Source organism: Colias philodice, chromosome 23, assembly GCF_061535455.1.
Source record: "Colias philodice isolate Cphi_HAF_F1 chromosome 23, ilColPhil1 Martin Lab GWU primary, whole genome shotgun sequence".
Taxonomy (NCBI): domain Eukaryota; kingdom Metazoa; phylum Arthropoda; class Insecta; order Lepidoptera; family Pieridae; genus Colias; species Colias philodice.
In genome coordinates, this window is record NC_143108.1 from 3716200 (window position 1) to 3731164 (window position 14965).

Below are 14965 nucleotides of genomic sequence, written 5' to 3' on the forward strand. Positions count from 1 at the left end.
GCATGTTTATTTAGCAAGCTAGTAATATTATAAACATGAAAGTTTGTAGGTAAGAATATATAATGTTTGTTACTCTTTCACGCAAAACAGCTAATCGGATCTTTATGAAATTTAGAACAGGGATAGAGAATTGTCTGGATTAGCACAAAGGCTACTTTTAATCCGAGTACCACGCGAGTGAACCCGCAAGCTAAAGCTAGTTATAGAATAAAAATCAATAATACTTTAATATATTTATTATTCTTCAAAGGAATAGGTAAAATGTACTTTTGCTATCAGAACTTGGGTCTGTTTTAACTCAACTTTCTGTTCTTAGCAGTCTTTTCCAGCTATTCCGATAGTCTTCATGAATCTGAAAAGAAAATCAATGCTTTAAAATCTATACGTATATAATAAATCTGTGGAAGGGTCAATTCTGTACATTGAAAATATTGAAAAAATAAATAGCAGGGGGTGTTACTGGATCGATACCAAACCCAAATATGTGATTAAAAAATTTTTTGTCTGTCTGTCTGTCTGTCTGTCTGTATGTGAAGACATCACGTGAAAACTAACGGTTCGATTTCGATGAAACTTGGTATTATTATACCTTATTATCCTGGGAGTAAAATAGGATACTTTTTATCCTGGAAAAATACGTAGAAAAAAAATTAATCTTCATTTTTCAGTTTTATCCATAGACGTTGTTCTGTAGAACCGCGAACACGTTGCGTATTTGGGTCCAATAGATATTTATAAGATGTCATTGTCAGAGTTAATCAAAATGGAGACCATCCACGCGAAGACCGACATCCGCGCGGACGGAGTCGCGGGCGGAAGCTAGTCCTCAATAAAACTTCTGTCATCGCGTGCGCTGCGGAATCTATTGAAGATAGAACAAAAAAATGTTCTACGGTATTATAGAATGGATCAATATCTACAAGAAAGTCCGCGATACCATATGTCCATCTTCAGTAGTTATATTACTACAACAACTTTTCTACGTTTTCAAAGTAAATAGAAGTGCCGACAGTAATCAAACCAGGGGCCTTAGACAAAGTAACAATTAAAAAACGATAACGAAGTTAGAAAAGGCAAAAATGTATGGGATTGACATACGCCGCGTTAGGCGCGGGACATATACAAGCGGCGCGGCGCGCCGCGGGCGCGCTGCCGGCGTGCATCGGGTGCGCTATTGGCATTTTGTATGAAATAATTTTGGAAGGGCGCAACCTTGGCGCAACCTTGGCACAACCGTGGCGTGCCGTCTCGACGCCTGTCCAAAATTCTTTCATACAAAATGTATAAGAAGGACGTGGTGCAAAACAGATTCAAGAGGTGCGCTTATGGCACGCCCGCGCCGCTTGTGTTTGACCCGCGCCTAAGATCTCGTGGTCTATCTAATGTCAATCCCATACATTTTTGCCTTTTCTAACTTCGTTATCGTTTTTTAATTGTTACTTTGTCTAAGGCCCCATGTTATCCATACACATATATTAATCCTTAGCCCATTAAATTGATGATGATGTTTTATTAAAGACTGTTTCAATACCAGCAAAATACTTTTTAAATGAAAAGAATTGGATATTCCATTCAAAAGATATAACGAATTTTTAAAAGTGTCAATCTACAGAAAATAGTAGGTATATAACTGTTCGAGCAGGCCGTAGTGCGGGGGCCAATTCTACCAATAAGCGTCTTGACGGAACACAGTGGGGTTTTGGTCGGTAGGAATCCGACATAACCCACGGCCCCTCCCCCGGAGGCCGTGGGTATCTATGAAAGATTTCCCCACTAAAACAAAAAAAAAAGGCCGTAGTGCGGGACGGGGTAAAGGTAATTTTCATGTGATTAAAAATTAAACCTATAGTCCGACCTATAGTAGACTTTTCACTGTAACGATATCGCTATCTATGCGGGTGAAACCGCAGGGCATTGCTAGTCATTCATAAAACTGTATTAGATTTTATTCACAAGCTGTGCCCCGCGATATTACCCACAGTGCTCCTGTTCGTCTTAGCGTGATGATATTATATTGCCTATTATTATTACTTAAAATGTAAACAAATATCAAATTTTTCATTCGCTCGTAATATCTTAGTTATGGCCGTCTATATGCGGTTTCAGACTTACCTTTTATACCCACCTAAGTATTACTTAATAGATCACTGCCCTGCAGTTTTATCCGCATTTTTCCTGTTGGTCTTAGCGTGATGATATTATAATATAGCCTACAGCCTTTTTTTTTTTTAAATCGAACCAGTCGTTCCTGAGATTAGCGCGTTCAAAAAACAAACAAACTCTTCAGCTTTATAATATTAGTAGGTATAGATAAAGAAAGATGAAACTTACTTTTCACAAGTGATGCAAGACCCCCACGGAGCTCTAACACTCCCGGATGGACATGACTGCGGCGTTGGTACAGTAAAGCAGGTAGAAATTGACACTAAAAAACCCTAAATTCGCAAAACATGATATAGTGCTGCATTTTTGGTATGTTGTTTGGATCAGTTAATGTGATGTAAATCTCAATTTGCAACTCCGAAAAAGTTGTGCTCGCTGCGCACCACGTCATAAACTTCGAAAATTTGGGACTTTTTTCCTTTTTTTCTCTAAAAGTCATAAACTATGCGTTTCCAACAAGTAACATTCACCACATTAATAAAGCTAATTAAATTTGAAACAATTTAAGCCCAACCGCATCTCTCTAAACCTTATAACAACTAAGCTGTGGCCTAAGGCTGTGGCTCTTCAAAGATGGTCCGTTTTTCCCGAAAATTTGAAATTTTTAGTTTTGCTCCCGTTTGAAGCAAAATATTGGCAAAACCGCTCGTTCTATGAGAAGGTCTTAAAAGTTAGTTTATCACGTGATACTCAGCGAGAACCTTTTCGAAGTTGCAAATTGGGATTAACATCACTCTAGCTGATCCAAACAAAATTCCTGACGTTCTTCCCAGATTCAAGTTGAAATCCATGTGATTTCATTTATTCTTCATATTCTACAGGGTGTCCCACTATTGGTATACTAAGCGCGAAGGGACTTGTAGTTTTGCATACATTGATCACGTAAAAAATACTAAAACAACAAAATTACGTCAAAAATATTTTGCAAGATTTTTCTTGAAAATCAATGTTTTCTTCTCTAGCTTCGCGCAGGAGGCATATACCGCTTCTTTAATGTGAGCATTTTGTCTATGAAAACATAATCTTAAACGATAGCCCACGTGCTGGTGGCAAAGTTGGGCGGGTTGCTTGTTATGGTTGTACACATAGAGTTTTAAGAATTCATCTATTTGAAAAAAAATGCGTCTGGAATTTTATAAGTATTTTTTACGTACTCAACGTATGCAAAACTATAACCTCCTTTGAGCTTAGTATACCAACCACAATACCAACAGTGGTACATCCTGTATACAGGGTGTAATCGTTAAGTGTGCACAATAACAACAATCAGTTTTTAAAAATAAAACGGGAAATATCCAAAAATTTTACATTAAACATGCGCATATATTTAGTATGAGATAATATGACTATCCCCAACATGTAATATGAAAGGTTTTGGTTCTTTTTTAACCGACTTCAAAAAAAGGAGGAGGTTATCAATTCGGCCTGTATATATATATATATTTTTTTATGTATGTACGCCGATTACTCCGAGGTTTCTGAACCGATTTACTTGATTCTTTTTTGTTCGATGCGGGATAGTGTCGAATTGGTCCCATAAAAATTTTATTCGGATAGGCCCAGTAGTTTTTATTTTATGAGCATTTTTGTCTGTACACGATGACTAAATTGAAATGTATAGGTCTACCAGAATCTGATGGCATATTTATATTTAAGAAATAAAAGATTTTCATGTGGCAACTTATTTGACAACTATCAAATTGGTTGTCAAATTACTTGTCTTTTTGTAGTTGATGAATAATTTTTAGGATTTTGTCTAAAAAATCTTCGAAAATGTCGAAAAAGCCGCTGCGATCACAAGCAAGATGTGTTGTTTATAATGTGTATAGAAAAACATTCGATGAAGAAGGGTCAAACACATCACAATTTTCAATTTTGAAGATTTTATTGGTAAATTGGACTTACCAGTTTTGATACTTTAAATTAAAAAATATTATATGTAGGTAACTATAATATTGTTTGTTGATTAGAATATAATTTTATGAAAACTTATTACAGGAGTTTCCAATACGGCTATTCTTCAAGTCCAAGCTGTCCAAGTCAATTTTATAATGTGTGTATCTGTTAATACCTACTTACGAAAATAAACAGTTTTATTTTATTTTATAAAAAATTATAAGCAGTTTTGTTCTACATTATCATTATATGGATATTTTCACATGGCATACTGGTAATGAATATACAAATATAGGTATGTGTAAATAATAATATTATGTATTACCTGTATAAAAGTAATATGTATAATTGTACCTTTATTATACATGTAAGTATGTACCTACATAATATTAAGTGGATATCTCATTCTTAAGTACAGTATTGTCCACTTATGTAATGTGACTTATGATATTGAGGACAAAATAAAAAATAAGCAGTATCAAGATCGTTCAGTCCATTTTCCCTAGGGTTGCACACCCAAAATTTTGATTTCCCTAATTGCCATCAGATTCTGGTTTACCTATAGCAAGTAACTTTGATTCACTTTCAGGTAACCGATTGAGCTGAAATTTCGTATAAGTATGTAAATTGGATAGCTATGTAACATTATCATGACATAGAGCTGATTTGATGATGGAATCGGAAGGTGGCCATAGGAACTCAGTAATATATTGACTCTACTTTATCGAGTTTGGGCTCGTTTGATTCGTGTTGAAAAATACACTAAAAAGTATTAAATAAAAACTGCGTTAAAAACAACCGACTTCAAAAACGCAAAAGTAAAAAATAAAATAGATTTGATATTATTAATTACTACATATTATTTAGATGTGCTATTTGCGTTTTTGAAGTCGGTTGTTTTTAACGCAGTTTCTATTGGAATTCATGGTCGAAGCTTAACGCAGAAGCCAGATGTTAGTTAAATTATTAGACTCCCGTATGTTTTGACGCTATATTTCAATTAACCGATTAATTAACTAGTTCCTGGCTGAAAAAATACTCCAATATATTATTAATTTTCATTAAAAAACAATCCACTCAAACACGCATATTTTTGTAATTTTCTAAATAGTTGCGCGTGATTTTTGTTTTAAAATGCGTTGTATTTTTTATTTTGTTTGTGTCTATGTGTATTTTTTTTTACAAATAATTATTTAAAATTGCTCGAAATACGGCTTGAAATGAACTCGCGCCACAGTAGTACAATGTACATTATAGTAATATTGTGCCCGCGCTCAGTAACGGCCGGTACTACCTATATTTCTTGCTCTGTGGCATGTCTGTGGCCGGTACGCGTTGAGCGGGAGTAACACTTATTTTGTTTAACTTTTTATGAAAAAGAAAACGCTCCAAACTCGAAACACAATAGGTTAGGTTATGTTAGAGTTTTTTTAACAATCGAGCGGAGCGTCTCGAATTGTTTAACGAAAATAAATCGCCTAATTTGAAACTGTCAAAACAATAACTATGCGTAACAAAATAAAAATGGCGTAACTTCCTATCTTGCTTCCTACATTAATTTTCGGATTTTCAAAAATTCGTTAGGGCGTTTGTGCACTACAAGATATTTTACTGTCCGGCATTCCGATTTTTTACGGTCCGGTATGGCACGCCATTAATCTAAATCTAATTTAAATACTAGCTTGTGTACTATAGGTAATTTTACTGTCCGACATTTCACTTTTCGCTATTTCGGATGGCTTTTTGTGTCTACGAGTCGCTGTAGGTATAATTGTTTTCAAATTTTCGAATGCCCACTTGCTTGGAAAGCAAGCTCTTGTTTGGCATTGTGCTTAAATAATATCGTAAATTTTTATGAAAATTCATTTAGAAACTGTAAATAGTGCTCGATATGGAATATAGTGGTATTCCAAAACGAGGATGTCACTCCGAACATTTGCTTTGAATACAAAAATGTATGGGAAATTAAATGTACGGGCGTGTTTGATGTAAAATTTTTGGACATTTCCCGTTTTATTTTTAAAAGGTTATTATTGTCATTTTACTCATTAGGTAAAGGGCTTTCGATATCAGTTTAAAGTTTTTTGATATCTGCAATACTTACGGAATTTTCGCCTGTGCACACTTAACGATTACACCCTGTATAAATAGTTTTATCACTATGCTTATGCTAAGGCTTAGGATATGAAAATACTATGTATATGAACCATAAGAAGTATTATCACTAATCGCTTCATGGTTACAGTACGACTGACCAAACAACACAATTTTGTTATGTTTTATTTGCCTTATATAGTGTTATTGTGTTTATATTTGGGCTATAAATAAACTAGCGGCTCTAATAAATATATATTATTTATTCGCAAATTATATTCCTGTATAATAATTTGTACAAGGAAGGAAAGAATATTGTTCAATTATTACACTGTCATCGTTAAAAAATTTTAACAAACTTATATTTGTCCGTATTTAAGCAAAAAGGAACCACCCAGCAAACACGCACTTCTGAGATATCAAAGGATTTACAAAAACATTTGCAGCTCTGTTAGATGAAGTAAAATTAATATCCCACCAAACACATAAATGTAAAAATTGGAGCCGAGTTCAATCGTTGACTTAATTTGCCAAAAAAGAAATGAGATCTAAATGTGTGCCAAGTTCTGCAGACAGTCCAGAAATTTATTTACAAAGATGTCTTAAGTTCTTAGGTTGACTGAAAACTCAATTGTTTTATTTTCCCTTAGAGAACAATGTTTATTCCAAAATATGACTTTTTTAATTTGAAAAATATAATTATTTTTACAAAGCAAACAACTAATGACCTATTGAACCCCATAATTTGATGAGGCTAGTTTTTAGAACCTCACAAAATATAAACAGTATGTAAAACTAGCCTCATCAAATTTTATTTATTATACAGGTTTATTTAACTTAAATAGTTTTCGAGTTATAAGGGGGTGAAAAGTGGCTCGAAATGGTTCGTGTAAATATACACACGGCTGCTGCTCGCCAGTTCTCTTCGCTTGAACTCGGCTTAACACGCTGCCGCGTGTCTAGATTTATTTTATTTAAATTCATTGATAAATTACTTATTTAAGTATGTGTATATAAATTTGCTCTGAATACTCTTAAACTTTCTAGATAATTAAGAAAATGTGCATGTGGTTCCTTTTAACATTTATCAATTGATAGGTTTTCTCTTATACAAAAAAGAACCACAACCCAGGGATTTAATGATATACTTAAATGAAACTATGTATTTATAATATCGTAATAAAGCTTTAATTAAAAAAATATATAAAATAATACTTATAGAGGACGTTTATTCGACGCTATCATCAAATTGGATTTCAAAATCCACCGTGTCTAGTCCATCTATGTGGTCTTCTATAGCATCATCACTAATGAGACCGTTATAAAAACTTTGTGCATCTTGTGGAATGAGATGTAATATGGCCTGAATATCCCTTGAAGGTGAAGAAAACTTTTCCAAAGGCATCGACGTATAAGATTCTTCGTCATCTTCTGTAATAAAAAGAAAAAAGCTTTAAATCAAAACAATAAAGCCGCGTGGCTTTTATACGTAGGTATATAACGACAGCAAAATATTATTAGTTCTTATAAAGCCGTGTCCCTACTAGACGACTAAGTATGTTGTAGGTACATACACCATGTAGGTACCTACAAAAAACTGGCTAAGTGTGAGTCGGACTCGCGCAACGAAGAGTTCCGTACGTATCTATAAAAACGGCAAAAAAATCACGGTTTATTGTATAGGAGCCTCTAAAATATTTATTTTATTATTTTTTTTAGTATTTGTTTTTACAGCGGCATCAGAAATACATCATCAATGAAAATTTCGATTGTCTAACTATCACGGTTCATGATTCATGAACCGTGATAGTTAGCTCTGTCTCATGAGACAGAGGGACAGACAGACGGACTGCGGAGTCTTAGTAATAGGGTCTCGTTTTACCCTTTGGGTACGAAACCCTAAAAATCATACGCAACAGTGACCAAACCTAGCAAAAAATTAAATAAACTTGTTAAATTTTGAATGTTTTAAATTTAAATTAAAATTGTAAAATCACTCCACAATCGGGAATGAATCAAAAGTGGATAAAGCGTACCTGCATCTCAGATTCAATAAGTACTTAAATGCATTATTTTTGGTATTAGAATGGAATAAATCAATAAAACTACTTAACTACCCGTTGTATCTTCATTTTATCTTCGGTGTTCGTCTCCAATGCTTTTCTTACCAATTGCTTGCTTATTTATTTATTACTAAGTTACATTTTCACATTTAATTTTAAAGGTAATTAACAAAAACAATAGAACTTACTTCGCGGAGAAAAAAAACGGCCGTCACGTAGGTATTCGAACTACTTCGCTGAATGTCACCTATATTAATAACAGATATTCGACGTTTTACTTTAAAAATTGGAGTTATTTAAGCTACTTATTTAAGCACTTTGAGCTATTTAAGTAATAAAATACGTTGTTTAAAGATGAGAAGCATTGTAACAAGTCAAGGCATTTATTTGGTACCGTATAGCGATGATGGGTTTCAGGATGTTTTAAAATATTTATTTATGCATGATAGAACCGAATGCTTATGGTTTTATTTTGCAATAAAAAATTACAATTAAATTATGAATTTATTTTACGCATAACCATACCATAGAAATCTGGTTCCATTTTGTGTATTAAAAATAATTGTTATTATTAGAAATATGTGTAATATATAATGGTACCAAGTATGTGCGGATCTGTTTTGTATAAATTGATATGATAGTAATATCGTTTATTTGTTAGAACAAAGCAGTCCCGTGGTGCTGTGGTTCGGTTTTGCAGTTTGCGTCATATTATGTATTATTCGTTGTTGCTGCTGGTTACTTTCTGCTTTTAGTATACCTACCTTGTTTTCAAGGTAAAAATCATGTGGTTCTTTTTTGTTTAAGAATTTAGACCACTTTTTAATGAGTATTCTTCAAAAAAAGTACTTACGTTTTTCTGTTTTGTTTGTTTTCCGTTTTTACTTTTGCATAAGTGCGGACATTCAAAAAAAAATGAGATTTAATGCATAAAACTATAGTATGTTGTTCAATATCGTGTTGTATATTATACAAAAAAAATTGATATTAATGTCATATAATATATATATTATAAAGAGGAAAGGATGGTAATTATGTATGTATGTATGTATGGTTTTCACGTATAAACCACTCAGCCGATTTTGATGAAATTGGGCTTAGACAATCTTTAGACCCTGAGAAAGAACATAGGCTACCTTTTATTGCGAAATATGTACAACAGACGAAGCCGGGGCGGACCGTTATAGTGTCATATACTACGGTGCATATCTTTCATTTTGGTTTAAAAATGCTAATTATTGTCCTATAATTATTAATACTTAGTATAAATGCGAAAGTTAGTGAGGATGGATGTATGTGTATGTATGTATGTTAGTTTCTCTTTCTATTGAACCGATTACAATGAAATTTAGCACACATATAGATTATACGGGGGAAACTCTTAATGGTATGACTCTTAATGCAGCTAAATGCTACACCAGAAAGAAAAAACCACTTGCTTCTGTGTACGAGCTTGACGGCGCACCATTAAAAGAAGTTAGTGAAATTCGTGATCTTGGTCTAATTATAGACAAAAAGTTAACGTTTATACCTCAAATTTACAAATCAGTTACCAAAGCCGCTCAGATGTTAGGATTTCTCAAAAGAAATACTGGTTGCTTTGGTGTAAAAACTAAGACAATTTTGTATAACGCCCTAGTGCGCAGTCATCTCGAATACGGTAGTCTAGTATGGAATCCGTTTTATGCCGTTCACTCACACCTCATTGAGAGTTTACAAAGAGCTTTTACAAGACACCTAGCGTTTATTAGCAGTGGTTTCTCTCATAGGCACCCATACGAACAGCGTCTTGGCAAATTCAATATGATGTCTTGGCAAATTCAATCGTAGACGCTTTACTGATGTTTTGCTTCTGTACAAAGTAATAAATGGTCATGTTCAGTGCGGAGATATTTTGGAACATGTAAACATTCATGTACCACATACATTCCCAAGGACACGAATCAACAAAATATTTCACATTCCTTTTGTAAGAACTAATCTGGGTGCACAGGCTCCTCTCGTACGTATTCTTAAGGAATACAATAAACTCAATGGTGGTATTTCGGGTCTTGATATATTCGGTAGCCAGCTATCTCTATTTAAAAGGTGTGTTTTTAAATTCTTACATACTCACAGAAATAAAATAATTACCTAGTTGATAATATAGTCTTACCTCTAGTTTTTTTTCCATAACATAATTTAATTTTAGCATATATGTATTGTCAAAATTTGTTATGTAGTTTTCGTGAAGAAACTGCTTTCACTATCTAATTGTAATATTCATTCAAAAAAAATATATAATAAAAAAAGCACCTCAAATACATTAAAGCATAAAAGCTCGGTTTTTTGATATTTTCTTTAGAATAATATTTAAAATGATGTCATCCATTGCTGGACACTTAGTATGGTTTTAACCCCCTGCCGGACACCCCCAAACTCAAAAAAATAATTGTACTTACACTTCACTACATAGTATAAAACAAAGTCGCTTTCCCTGTCCCTATGTCCCTATGTCCCTATGTCCCTTTGTACGCTTAAATCTTTGAAACTACGCAACGGATTTTGATGCAGTTTTTTTTAATAGATAGAGTGTTTCAAGAGGAAGGTTTATATGTATAATAACATCCATTAAATAGTGGAGAAGTACTGTTATTTTTGAGGTTTCTAATGTGATGTCGTAAAAAATTACATTTTTTCCGCTTACATTGCAAACGCAGGCTGAACCCTACGAGTTTTATCAAAATAATGTACTAAGTATTATACACATTGAAAAGGTCTATAGAAAAGTCCGCGATGGTATATGTCTATCTCTTATGGATAACCCACAATAACTTTTTTTTGTCATTTACTTTTTACGACAAATAATGGCTAATTTTCGATGCGATTTTAACCAATACAGCATTAATCCTTAACCAATTAAATACCTTCAATACATTGTTCATTTAATATAGATCTATATGGGCCTTTACACCGTATGATTTAAGTGAATATTTTCGAAGATATTACAGATTTAAAAATTGCGGGACGTAGCATTTGCGGCGGTACCGGCCGGCCGCCCGGCTATATACCTATTTTATACCCGTGTGCGAAGACGGAGCGGGCCGCTATTTTTTTATATACAACGTTCACAGTTTTCCTGTAGTTTATTTAGTATCAGCATTGCACCCGTGCGAAGCCGGGGCGGGTCGCTAGTACATAGTATAAAACAAAGTCGCTTTCTCTGTCCCTATGTCTCTTTGTACGCTTAAATCTTTGAAACTACGCAACGGTTTTCGATGCGGTTTTTTTTAATAGATAGAGTGATTCAAGAGGAAGGTTTATATGTATAACTAGCAATGCCCTGCAGTTTCACCCGCATAGATAGCGATATCGTTACAGTGAAAAGTCTACTATAGGTCGGACTATAGGTTTAATTTTTAATCACATGAAAATCACCTTTACCCCGTCCCGCACTACAGCCTTTTTTTTTTGTTTTAGTGGGGAAATCTTTCATAGATACCCACGGCCTCCTCCGGGGGAGGGGCCGTGGGTTATGTCGGATTCCTACCGACCAAAACCCCACTGTGTTCCGTCAAGACGCATATAATTGTCCTCCGTGACCCCCGCACTACGGCCTGCTCGAACAGTATACCTACTATTTTCTGTAGATTGACACTTTTAAAAATTCGTTATATCTTTTGAATGGAATATCCAATTCTTTTCATTAAAATCACTACATAGTATAAAACAAAGTCGCTTTCCCTGTCCCTATGTCCCTATGTCCCTATGTCCCTTTGTACGCTTAAATCTTTGAAACTACGCAACGGATTTTGATGCAGTTTTTTTTAATAGATAGAGTGTTTCAAGAGGAAGGTTTATATGTATAATAACATCCATTAAATAGTGGAGAAGTACTGTTATTTTTGAGGTTTCTAATGTGATGTCGTAAAAAATTACATTTTTTCCGCTTACATTGCAAACGCAGGCTGAACCCTACGAGTTTTATCAAAATAATGTACTAAGTATTATACACATTGAAAAGGTCTATAGAAAAGTCCGCGATGGTATATGTCTATCTCTTATGGATAACCCACAATAACTTTTTTTTGTCATTTACTTTTTACGACAAATAATGGCTAATTTTCGATGCGATTTTAACCAATACAGCATTAATCCTTAACCAATTAAATACCTTCAATACATTGTTCATTTAATATAGATCTATATGGGCCTTTACACCGTATGATTTAAGTGAATATTTTCGAAGATATTACAGATTAAAAAATTGCGGGACGTAGCATTTGCGGCGGTACCGGCCGGCCGCCCGGCTATATACCTATTTTATACCCGTGTGCGAAGACGGAGCGGGCCGCTATTTTTTTATATACAACGTTCACAGTTTTCCTGTAGTTTATTTAGTATCAGCATTGCACCCGTGCGAAGCCGGGGCGGGTCGCTAGTACATAGTATAAAACAAAGTCGCTTTCTCTGTCCCTATGTCTCTTTGTACGCTTAAATCTTTGAAACTACGCAACGGTTTTCGATGCGGTTTTTTTTAATAGATAGAGTGATTCAAGAGGAAGGTTTATATGTATAACTAGCAATGCCCTGCAGTTTCACCCGCATAGATAGCGATATCGTTACAGTGAAAAGTCTACTATAGGTCGGACTATAGGTTTAATTTTTAATCACATGAAAATCACCTTTACCCCGTCCCGCACTACAGCCTTTTTTTTTTTGTTTTAGTGGGGAAATCTTTCATAGATACCCACGGCCTCCTCCGGGGGAGGGGCCGTGGGTTATGTCGGATTCCTACCGACCAAAACCCCACTGTGTTCCGTCAAGACGCATATAATTGTCCTCCGTGACCCCCGCACTACGGCCTGCTCGAACAGTATACCTACTATTTTCTGTAGATTGACACTTTTAAAAATTCGTTATATCTTTTGAATGGAATATCCAATTCTTTTCATTTAAAAAGTATTTTGCTGGTATTGAAACAGTCTATATAATAAAACATCATTTAATGGGATAAGGATTAATATATGTGTATGGATAACATGGTTTGATTACTGTCGGCACTTCTATTTACTTTGAAAACGTAAAAAAGTTGTTGTAGTAACATAACTACTGAAGATGGACATATGGTATCGCGGACTTTCCTGTAGATATTGATCCATTCTATAATACCGTAGAACATTTTTTTGTTCTATCTTCAATAGATTCCGCAGCGCACGCGATGACAGAAGTTTTATTGAGGATTTTTTTATACCTTGGGTTACATTATTGCATTTTTGGTAAGGATCTCTAATTTTTTTGAAAATGCAATATAGCCTATGTTGCTCAGTAAAGATGCAGCTTTCTAATGGTGAAAGAATTTTTGAAATCGGTCCAGTAGTTTTTGCGTGAAAACCATACATACATACATACATACATACATACATACATACTTACAAACTTTTCCTCTTTATAATATTAGTATAGATAACATCCATTAAATAGTGGAGAAGTACTGTCATTTTTGAGGTTTCTAATGTGATGTCGTAAATAATTACATTTTTTCCGCTTACATTGCAAACGCAGGCTGAACCCTACGAGTTTTATCAAAATAATATACTTACTAAGTATTGTACACATTGAAAAGGTCTACAGAAAAGTCCGCGATGGTATATACAGTCTATCTCTTATGGATAACCCACAATAACTTTTTTTAGTCATTTACTTTTTACGACAAATAATAGTTAATTTTCGAAGCGATTTTAAACAATACAGCATTAATCCTTAACCAATTAAATACCTTGAATACATTGTTCATTTAATATAGATATACATGGCCCTTTACACCGTATGATTTAAGTGAATATTTTCGAAGATATTACAGATTTAAAAATTGCGGGACGTAGCGTTTGCGGCGGTACCGGCCGGCCGCCATTGCACCCGTGCGAAGCTGGGGCGGGTCGCTAGTATAGTATAAAAGCTGAATTTTAGATATGTTACTTGGGGGACTATCAAAAGAATTTACCCCAGTAGCCGGACAGTTTTCACGGTTTTTACATATTGCCAGAGGCCTTGAAAGTCTGCGGTAAGTGCGAGCGCGAGGCAATATATATTTAGGCAGGTTTGAGTGAGATGGTGAGTTTGCTCTATTGCGAACTTTTATTTACTCAGTATTATATCCTAAACTATATTTTATACAGTAGTATCGTAGTAGTAGTAGTAGTTTTATACAGTACATATAGTTCTGCAACTTGTATTGATAATGTTTACTGTGATTGCAACTGTTTAGAAAAAAATATTCTCAATACACTACACTACAATACACTAAAACTCGATCAAATTTATTTCACAAACTACACAAATAAACGATAAAACGTATTAGTGAACGTATAATAATTCAACACAATACAATGTAAACGACAGATGATGCGCAGTATAAGATCTCTTGGACTATAAAGCGTTATCGTGTTTATATTTGGGCTATAAATAAACTAGCGGCTCTAATAAATATATTATTTATTCGCAAATTATTTTCCTGTATAGTAATATGTACGAGGAAGGATAAATATTCTTTAATTACACTGCCATCGTTATAAAATATTAACACACTTATATTTAAAAAAACAAATGAGATTTAATGTATAAAAACTATTTATTAGAACAGACTAATAATAATATACTACGTATACAACTATTAGTATGTTGTTCAATATCATGTTGTATCACATACGTAGTAGATATATTATTATTAGTCTGTGATCACTACATAGTATAAAAAAACAAAGTCGCTT

General features: G+C 34.1%; 1 long non-coding RNA gene across 1 annotated transcript; it reads right to left on the reverse strand.

Annotated features, from left to right (window-relative positions):
- Positions 1 to 201: 201 nt before the first annotated feature.
- LOC149477973 (uncharacterized) lies at positions 202 to 6351 on the reverse strand. The gene is made up of 3 exons (XR_016317508.1): positions 6267 to 6351; positions 2332 to 2435; positions 202 to 352 (listed from the first exon to the last, which is right to left on the reverse strand). It is a non-coding gene; the product is annotated as an uncharacterized LOC149477973 (long non-coding RNA).
- Positions 6352 to 14965: the final 8614 nt, after the last annotated feature.